This window comes from Nannobrachium achirus (assembly GCF_963921795.1).
Source record: "Nannobrachium achirus genome assembly, chromosome: 16".
Classification (NCBI taxonomy): Eukaryota; Metazoa; Chordata; class Actinopteri; order Myctophiformes; family Myctophidae; genus Nannobrachium; species Nannobrachium achirus.
Genome location: NC_137823.1, coordinates 30,944,718 through 30,954,598, shown reverse-complemented (window position 1 = coordinate 30,954,598; position 9,881 = coordinate 30,944,718). Strand labels below are relative to the sequence as shown.

At 41.3% G+C, this 9,881-nt stretch overlaps 1 pseudogene across 1 annotated transcript; it reads left to right on the top strand.

Moving 5' to 3' along the window:
- The first annotated feature begins 1,891 nt into the window (after positions 1-1,891).
- LOC308300965 (COP9 signalosome complex subunit 6-like) lies at positions 1,892-5,462 on the top strand (annotated as a pseudogene). Its single transcript has 2 exons — positions 1,892-1,941; positions 4,864-5,462. The product of its transcript is annotated as a COP9 signalosome complex subunit 6-like (transcript).
- The last annotated feature ends 4,419 nt before the right edge of the window (positions 5,463-9,881 follow it).

Genomic DNA, 9,881 nt, shown 5'->3' with positions numbered 1-9,881 from the left:
CATGAATGGAAATCCATCTAGGAGAACTGTACTGTAATGCAAAACTCTTGACTACCTCTGTGCCCTTTTCAACTGTCTGTTATGTCGTAATTGATGTTTATTGTAAACCTTGTCTGTATGCCAGATTAACCTTTCAGCACGAAAGTGATTTGACTAGAATAGAATAGAATAGAATAGAATACTTTCCAATTATGGTTTCAATATTAAATTAAAATTAAGTGGATTTCTTAATCACAATTATACTTAGATGACCGTGGTACCCTAAGACTCTCTGTTGATCTGCTCCTTTTTTCCTCTATATACCAAATCTTTTCCTGCAAACCTTTGCCACAGAATATACGACCGCTAGAGTTCATGTGATAGAAGGGTAGTCTGTTTCAGTTATTGGAAAATATAAACTTCGATGAGATTGCGTATACCTTTAAAACATACTGATAATAACCTGTTGGATTACTATTTTCCATTCCTCTTGAATTGCGTGTATACGAAGAGATGATTATTGTATTATGGTATTGACAGTAGGGATTGTACTGGATAATCATATCGTTCACTTTTTTTGGTTTGCCAATCCAAAGAAAGGACAAAAGTGTTTTATACTGCCTCAGAACTTGAATGCCAGATCCCACCCACCATATTATCTTCCCTTATAGCTCGAGGGCTCAATGAATCTGCCTATAGTGTGTGCCAGCGGCTACGTCATTGTAGTCCTTAGCGGCCATTTCTTGGGTCAAAACACAGGTGTTTCAATTGTTTGATTGCATAGAACTAACGCTATAGTCTAATCAGAACACCTGTGTAAGGCTGTGTTTACCCAAGAAATGGCCGCTCTTATAACTACATTTGGCACACCCTATAGCAACACAGTGGCCCGCTTGCCATCACTCAAGCCACTGTGCCATGCAGTGTAGCCACCACTGCTGAATTTCCTAAATTGTGTTGAATTTTTTGGAAGAGACAGCAAAAGAGAGATTACATTTCTTTCCTGTCATTGTGAAATTGTTGAACTACAACTGGTTTTGTTCTAGATTCTTGGAACCGTGGTGCTTTCACTGAACCGGCAGCCATTTTTTGGTTTCCGTTCCGAAACAACTAGGGTTCGGAACCAATTCATTTTCAGTGGAAAGACTCTGAACTAGTTCAATATTAGGCGGGGGGAAAAGAACTGAACCAAACCTGGTGGAAAAGGGGCCAATGTGTGTGCTGGGCAGCTGGTGGTGCTATTCCTAAAGGGACCCTGTCTCCCCCCCCCCTCCCAGTGAGCTGTGGCGTTCCTCAAGGAAGCATACAAGGGACTTTACTGTTCCTAATTTACATCAACAACGTGACATCAGCATGTGCAGCCCTCTGTGCGGCTTTTCGCCCTTAGGCGTCTTACTGGTTATTATTGTGGGCTCGCTGAAAGGCGAGACCAGTATGTTATACCAAAACTTTATAGACCAAGGTTATTCTTCTCATAACTGACCGACAGTACAAAGGCAAGGCCTTTAGCCAATGACGGAGCAGTGTTCTTGGTGACATCACCACCAACAAGTGCAACCTGATATAGCCTAAATAACAACAACACCCACATGAAATCTTTTGCAGTATGTTCTCCCAAGTCTTTAGATAGTATACTAAAGTATAAAGTAGGCCTATATAAAATGTAGGAGTCTCAGAATGTTGGAGTGCATGTTGGGTAGATCTTTGTGCCCACACATGGTGTTCCATGCAAGCCCACACTGTTTCATAGGAACAGTATTTCTAGTTATTATTAGAATTATCAAAAATCAATTTTTTGCATGATGGACATAATAGGTGAGTGTAATATTTACCAGAAACGCATAAAGAGCTACTTAAATGTAGCCTATAGCCTACTGTACAGATGCAGTGGTTCTCAATTGTCATTCAAAACATGCGACTCACCTCCTCTTTCAAGATGAGCCTGGAGCTGAGTGTGGTTCAGTAGGCTAGGTACTGCTGTAGGCTACTCCAAGAATTAAGAAACATTTCAGAATACCCTGGCAACTTTTTTAGCTACACAAATTAGCATGCTAAAATAGTTCTACAGGTCTGAAGTCTCCCTCTAACTGGCCCAAATCATTTCCTGGCTGTGTCCGGCTGTGTCTGTCTTGCCTCCACCTGCAGTGCATTGTGAGAGCAATGTCAGTCAGTAAACAGGCTAGTGAGTGACAGGTGAGCCCAGCAGCAATCGTTATTGGCTGAGTCAATTATGCTGCAGCAGCTCGCGTGCCATCACTGCCATGATATGGCACGCTAGCTGCAAGTTGAACTGATGGAATGCATATTATGCATAACTTGTATTTATTTTAATGTAATTTAGACTCGACTAAAACTGGTTTCGGAAGTCCCAATTAAAAAAATAATAAACAAGACGGGGTCTAATAACGTGGCTGTCTTGTGCATCTTGATATTGATTGTCAGTGGGCCTATATGGAGGGACAGCAGGACGATGGATCATCTGAGATCATTAATTAAATGTGTATGGGCTACTATGATGTCATGCCATCATGCCAGTCATTTCATTTCCATATTTTATCTGGGAAAGGTTTAGAGTAGGCCTAGACGTTTTAAAACAGTGAAACGTCAGGAAAAATATTTTAAAAACATTTGAAATCTTACCTAAGTCAAGTACAAAGGTATTGACATCATAATATAGCCTGCATGCTTAGAGGTAGGGTAAGTGATTTAATTTAATTCAAATAATAACAACATGGGTCTGATAGTTAGTTACTATAGTGTGTATAGAGTGTTTTTCCATATTAGGACTTCAGCCTTATCTCCTGTGAGGAGGAAAAAGCAGTTTAAAAAACTGTTGGGTGACAACCTTTCCTCCAATCAGGATAGAGTGGGGCCTTCCTCCAATCTTGGTCGAGTGGGGGCGGGCCTTACGCGCACCAAGGCTTACCCCCACTTGATCATGATTGGAGGAAGTCACCTACTGTACATGAAAAGTTTTGAAAACTGAAACTTGAGTTTCAGTATAGGCTACTATACTCATTTAGGCTATGAAGATGGTAGGCCTATTTCACAATCATACTTGTAATAGCCATACAAAATACGTTTGTTAGGCATGTCCTCCCAAAAAAAAGGGTAAATCAGGTTTAGCTAATATGATTGATGATGTCATGGAGTGCCTGTAGCCTATTGCAGTGTTTCTCAAATGGGGGCACGTGTACCCCTAGGGGTATGCGGAGGTACTGCAGGGGGTACTCAAAAATGCCCCCAAAAAAGAAAAATAGAAGTAGGCCATTGTTATGTTTAATGATGACACTTTTTAACGTTTTAATGTAAGTTATTGACGTGAAAACTGGACTGAAATGTTATGGCCCCGGTGTGTAAAATAAATATGTTCAGGAGGCACCGTTTGAAACTCTCACTTCTTATGATTTTATTTTCTTGAAAGCATCATATACCACTAGCAGTTTTATAATAAAAACTTTGTTGTTGGGTAAAGGGGGTACTTGGATTAAAATATCTGGGAAAGGGGGTCCCCAAGCCAAAAAAGATTGAGAAACACTGGCCTATTGTACCGTCTTCTGTCGGCTGTTCTCCCCTCGACCAGCTTCCTTGCACTAAACCAAGAAGTGACCTAACATGAAAATATATTTTATTTCAATGCTGTGTATATAAAATACAGTATATATTACCCCTCAAATATCGTTGAAGATGGGTAAAGGTGCATGGAGATTATTTGAATTACTTGATACTAGGTAGCCCAGCATTTAATAAATGTATTAGTTAATGTAGCCTATGTTTTGTAATAATAATTAAGTCTGCAAAGTAATGAGTATTTTAAGGTGTCAAATTATTGCAGATTAAAAGTAGAATACTATATTTCCCTCTGAGATGTAGAGAATTTTAAAGTTAGAATAGTTAGGCCTACTGTTGTCTCTACTACTGTATCGACAGTAACAGTATATCAACAGGTACGTCTACTGATGTCGTTATTGTCAGGTCTCCTTCCTTGTTCACGTCTTTGTTCATGATGATGGGTTTTCCCCATTTGTTTTCTAGCCTGTTCCTTCTCCTGTTGAGTGTGTGTTGTTTATTTGGTGTGCCACTGAGGAGTGGCACAAAAGAAGATTTTTTCTGGCAGGGCAACTACAGCAGTTATCTGTGATGTGAGGCTGGCCTGGCAAGTGTCAATGTCTACCTTGGCAACAGTTAAGACAGTTGCATGCCACTCTAATTACATATTATTTATTGTCTCCGCCAGGCCGAAGGCATGATCATGGCAGAGACTATGTTTTGTATCCTGTCCGTCCGTAAATGTATGTGTGTGTCCGTCCGTAAATGTATGTGTGTGTGTGTGTGTGTGTGTGTGTGTGTGTGTGTGTGTGTGTGTGTGTGTGTGTGTGTGTGTGTGTGTGTGTGTGTGTGTGTGTGTGTGTGCGTGCGTGCGTGCGTGCGCGCGCGTGCGTGCATGTTTTTTTTCTTCTTCAGATCAGTCTGTTATAGCCCCACCAGAAGACATTTTTTGCAAACATTTTCTTTTTATATTACTCTATATATTTTGTCCAAACATAAGGCAAATCAGTACAGAATCTCTAATAGTCATTAAACGAAACAGATCTGTTTTTGGCTTTTTGCCTTTCTTGATAGATTACAGTAGTCTAACATGAAATTAAAAAATATTCCACTGGATGGAGACTCCATTTCTTCTATTTTTTTACTATTTGTTGTCGCCATCATGGCGCCAACTCACTAATGCCGCGCAGGTCAGAGGACCGAAATGGTTTGGTGAGGGGCGAAACCGTTTTTGTTATTTTCGGACCAGACGGTGGGGTTTCCCCGGTTTTGCCAAGGAATACGGAGGTAGAGGAACATAGCGTTAGGGAGAACTCCACTAACGCTATGGACCAGAGCCAGGGGCCCCCTTGACCGGTCAGATATCCACATTCACAAGCAGGTGTGCGAGATCATCGACAGCCCTCTCTTTCTCAAACTCTATAACCCTAACCCGATGGCCAAACAGACTGATCAGGAAGACAGATCTTCCTGATCTTCCAGCATATATGAGTCGGTGATTGATATGATCAACAGTGAGGCCACCATGTTGTTTGGTGAGCTCACCTACACGCTCGCCACGGAGGAGGCAGAGAGAATCGGAGTCGACCAAGTGGCACGCATGGCGGCTCCCGGCACGGGGGAAAGCTCAGCGGTGGCCGAACACCTCACGGCCCAACACAGTGCTTCACAGCAGGGTGAAGGCCGTCCTGTCTACGTCAAAGCAGTGGAAGAGGGAGAGGCGCCGTTTGATCACGAGATCTTGAGAGAAGCCATGCCACAGACTGCCTATCCTCAGCACCAGAGAATTCAAGACTGATTTCCATGATCAACGCAACGACGTGGGCCTCGTGGCCTACCTGGGCACCATCACCAAGGCCTGCGACAGTATGAACCAGTTCCTCAACAAGTTCGACATCCTATATGACAAACGTGGCCATGGCCGAGAAGGATGAGAGCAATAATGCCCTTTTGAGTTAAAGATGGAGAGAGATAGAAGACCAAGGTTTTAATTTTCAATTTATTTGGCAGGGGTTTATTCACTCAGATGGTCCTAGTAGAGTCTAAGTGCTGCGAGGCTTGACTTACACCCTAATGTACTGTAGTACATTAACCACAATGTAATTTTATCCTCTTTTCTTTGTTTTGTTTCTATGTAATAAACAACCTGCTGAGTGCTGATTTAAAATAAGACACACAGGCACACACGCACCCATTTCACCGAAAGACCCTCTTATTGACGGCGAGTCGGCCATACCCTCTTTTATAGCCACCCCTTAAAAAATAAAATAAATTGACTGGCAAAAGAATTGGTTAATTAAAATGTCTTTATTATTTCCACCAGGTCAAAGGCAGTTTCTTTTTGTATCTGTCAAGTTCTCCTCGACAGTACAAAGGCAGGGCCCGTAGCCAATCAGGTGCAGACAACAGGGATCAAATTCAGATTCACATCGTCCCATCCATATACATATACAGTAACAAAGAACTACACAACCTTTTCAAAATTTGTTAAACTTCTCCAGCAAATCTACAAGCTCACAACGAATCATGATGTGACACGTGATCTTGAAGATTGGCTGAATAGTACAAAATGAGGCTTAACTGGTTGTATTAATACTCTAAATCTAGAAAGTAACTTTTAACTAAAGCTGTAAAAAATAATTGTGTAGTAAAAAAAAATCGAACCTCTGTTCGAAGTGGAGCTGTGTGTGTGTGTGTGTGTGTGTGTGTGTGTGTGTGTGTGTGTGTGTGTGTGTGTGTGTGTGTGTGTGTGTGTGTGTGTGTGTGTGTGCAACAGCGCCCCTCCCTTAACATGTGTGGTCAGAAAAGGTTACTGCAGGCTACAGACAGACACGGAGACACGGAGACAGACAGACCCACACACACGGCCACGTATAGGGAGCTTGTGTTCCACACAGCTCCAAAAAGTGGGCCTACAACATTTGCCTGCCTCTGAGGTGTTAGTGGAGAAGTGTACTGAACAATGGAAAAAGTAATCCTGGAACGCATCCATGTCACATATTAGATTTTAACCCCTTTAACCATTATTTTATGCTTTAACTATTAAAATTGCAGATATACCTTACCAGCTCACAAATGTTCTTTCTTGGTCCCTGGAACAAAATATTTCAAGATGGGGTCCGCGGTCAACTAGCCTACATATAATTCTAGGGGGGCCCTTGACATGAAAAGTTTTGAGCTCCACTGATATACCGGTACATTAGAAACATAGGTTTTTCAGAAAACCGTTAAGATTTAGAAGACATTTTTATTTATTTGTCAGGTCGTAATGGGTTAAGTAGGCTACAGTACTTGAGTAATGTATGTTTTTCCACCACTGTACACCTGCCTGTAAACTATGATGACATCCTCATGCAATCCTGAACAAGGAAGAACCTGGGAAACCACCATTGATTTGGAGTAGTATGCCTACTTTACGTGCTGAATAACATACTGAAATGACCAGGGACGTGTAGAGAATGTGAAAGAGGCAGGGGCTGACATTTCTAAAAGGGCCTTTTGGTGGAACTTCTTTGGTCGAAAATAGCAGAGCTCCAAGCTCACAACGCGCCACGCTGAGACGCGTGGTGAGCTTGGAGGTCGGCTTTTTTCGGTGCGTGATACCACACTGAACTAAACATAATCAAGTGAATACTGGAGGTGTGGCATAACAGCATGGCTTTCTACACAGAGAGGGCATTTCTTTCAACATAAAATGCTGAATTCAAGTTCAGGAGAGTTTGGACAAGGCAATTCTCTTGAATGCTGCCTTCAGGTATGGCATGGAAAGAGGGATTTGCATTTCTTTCACCATAGTAACTGCATTCATGGTCTGGAGAGGGCCCGTGCACGTGCCTGGAATTCCTGTACTGTCTAGTAATTGATAAGATCAACATGTGAAAAGCCACAGTCATGGTCGTCTTCCTGAACCATCAATTTCCTTACAGCTCGCTCCTGACAGGTGTAGCTCTACGCACTGTTTCCCAAACCAGTTTTTCCCCCTACATTATTTTAATTATCTTCTAATGCATTCTAATCACTGTTGTAATGCATTATAGTGTTATTTTAAGTTACTAATGATGTGTTGTTCTTGAATAGATTGGACTGCATACACTTGAAAGTCATTATAAAATGCCTTATGAAGTGTTTGTGATTGTTCAGGCCTACAGCATTACGACCATACTGTATATGGGAGCTTATAACTATATCTAAAATAGCTGATTACATTTTTTTTATAAGTATATTTAACACATTAGAGACGTGGGCAAACAATTTATAGAGCACGTACAGTATCATGTGCTTTGCAAAAATCAAACCTCGGTTCGAAGTGAAGCAGTGAATTTTTATTCTACTGTATGTGTTCTAGAGCTATGAAATCTGTGTTCTAGATCTATACATTCTGTGTTCTAGATCTATACTTTCTATGTTCTTTAGTTCTATATTTTTATGAATTCTGAATGAATGAATGATTTTGTCTGGAGGGCCAAATTGGCATGTGATGCTTGACCAATTCTCAATTGGTCAAGCATGCACGGGACATGTACGGGACAGACAAAATTGACGGGACAGACAAAGCCACACCTTGGAAGAGGCTTTCACCGCTTCAAAAACGGAAGAAAAATCTAACCAAAGAACACAACAAATGTGGCAGCCTGCTTACTGACAGCTTTCTCTCAGTCTTCCCAAAGCTCTGAGCAGCTGAATGAGCAGAATGATTAATGGAAACAGTGACTCATATGATCTGTATGTGTAGGACAATAGTAAAGACAATCTCTCACTGTTTTCATACAAGCTCACAACGCGACGCGTTGTGAGCTTGTAGATCGGCTATTTCCACTATCAAAGTTATTTTTTAAGTAGTAAGTTGTCAAATATGTCAGTAATTTCTTTGTATATTTAGGTTATGTGTCATATCTACCATGTACAACTTCAAAGCCTAAAAGCCAAACAGAAATGTAATTATCAACAACAAATACACAATTAAATCGTTAGTCGCCAATTATTTGAGTGACAATTAATCGTCATGTAAAATGTCATATCGTGACAGCCCTACCTTAGTGCATAGTTTTGAGACTTTTCATTTAGCACACAGAGCTGAAACATGCGGAAACAAACGCTGTCCCTTATTGTACTGTACGGCTGAATAGGAACTCCCATGTGGCTTGGTGGGAAACAGTCACTTGTCAACTGCAAATCACTGAATGTGTTGGCTTTCATCATGTGGTGGACAAACAAACACACACACGCACGCACGCACGCACGCACGCACGCACACACGCACACACACACACACACACACACATGGATTCTGTTAGTGTGGTTCTCCTAGCAGGGCATCATCTGGGATACAATCCCTTTTTTAATCCCTAACAGAATCCCTTTTAGCCCATATATGGAGATCCCTGCTCTGAGTATCTGACATCACTAATCCCTTTTATGCCCATAGAGATCCCTAACATAATCCCTTTTATGCCCATATATGGAGATCCCTGCTCTGAGTATCTGACATCACTGTGTGATGTCACCTGTTTATGCCTATATATGGAGATCCCTGCTCTGAGTATCTGACATCACTGTGATGTCACCTGTGATGTCACAGTGACGTGTCAGGGGAACCCCACAGTGTCAGGCGTTACATTTATACATATACTGCTCAAAGAAATGAAGGGAACAAAATGTTCCCTTAATTTATTTGAATTTGAGTATAGTATACTGTAGTACTGCTCAAAGAAAGCTACCTCCTATGGTAACTGTATTACAGTACAGCTATGACCTCCATATCGCTCACCTGACTGTGGAACATGATACTGTCGAGATGTTGTGATAGCAATTATATGTCAGTTATGCCACCCTTGATCACATTACCTCCCCGAAAGAGGAGAGAAAACCCAGAGAGTAAGCATATCACTAACAAAATACACTGAGAACCTGTATTATAAACGGCCCGCAGCACCATCAAACAATAATATTTTCCCACAGTATAATTTGTCAGGAGTCTTTGATCCCTGTTGTCTCATTCTGAAGGGGTCAAAGAAAGGCTATTTTATCATATTCTTTACCTTGCACGTCTGGTTACATTTGTTAATGTGAAATAAGGCTGAGTTATTTGTGTTTTGTTCAGAGCACACACCTGACGAAAGACCATTGGTATTAAATAATAATCATGATAGCAAAATAAAATCGTTTAAATGCGATGCATATGACTTTGTTATGGTCCGAAATTACATTATTTCAGGGGATGTAGTCGGCCCTTGGGTATTTATATATTTTCTGACGCGGTCCCTTTTGAAAAATGTTTTGACACCCTGCTGTGAGGCGAGGTGACAGCTTACAAGCCATTCTTTATATTGTCACTGTCAGGCAGAAACCTCGTA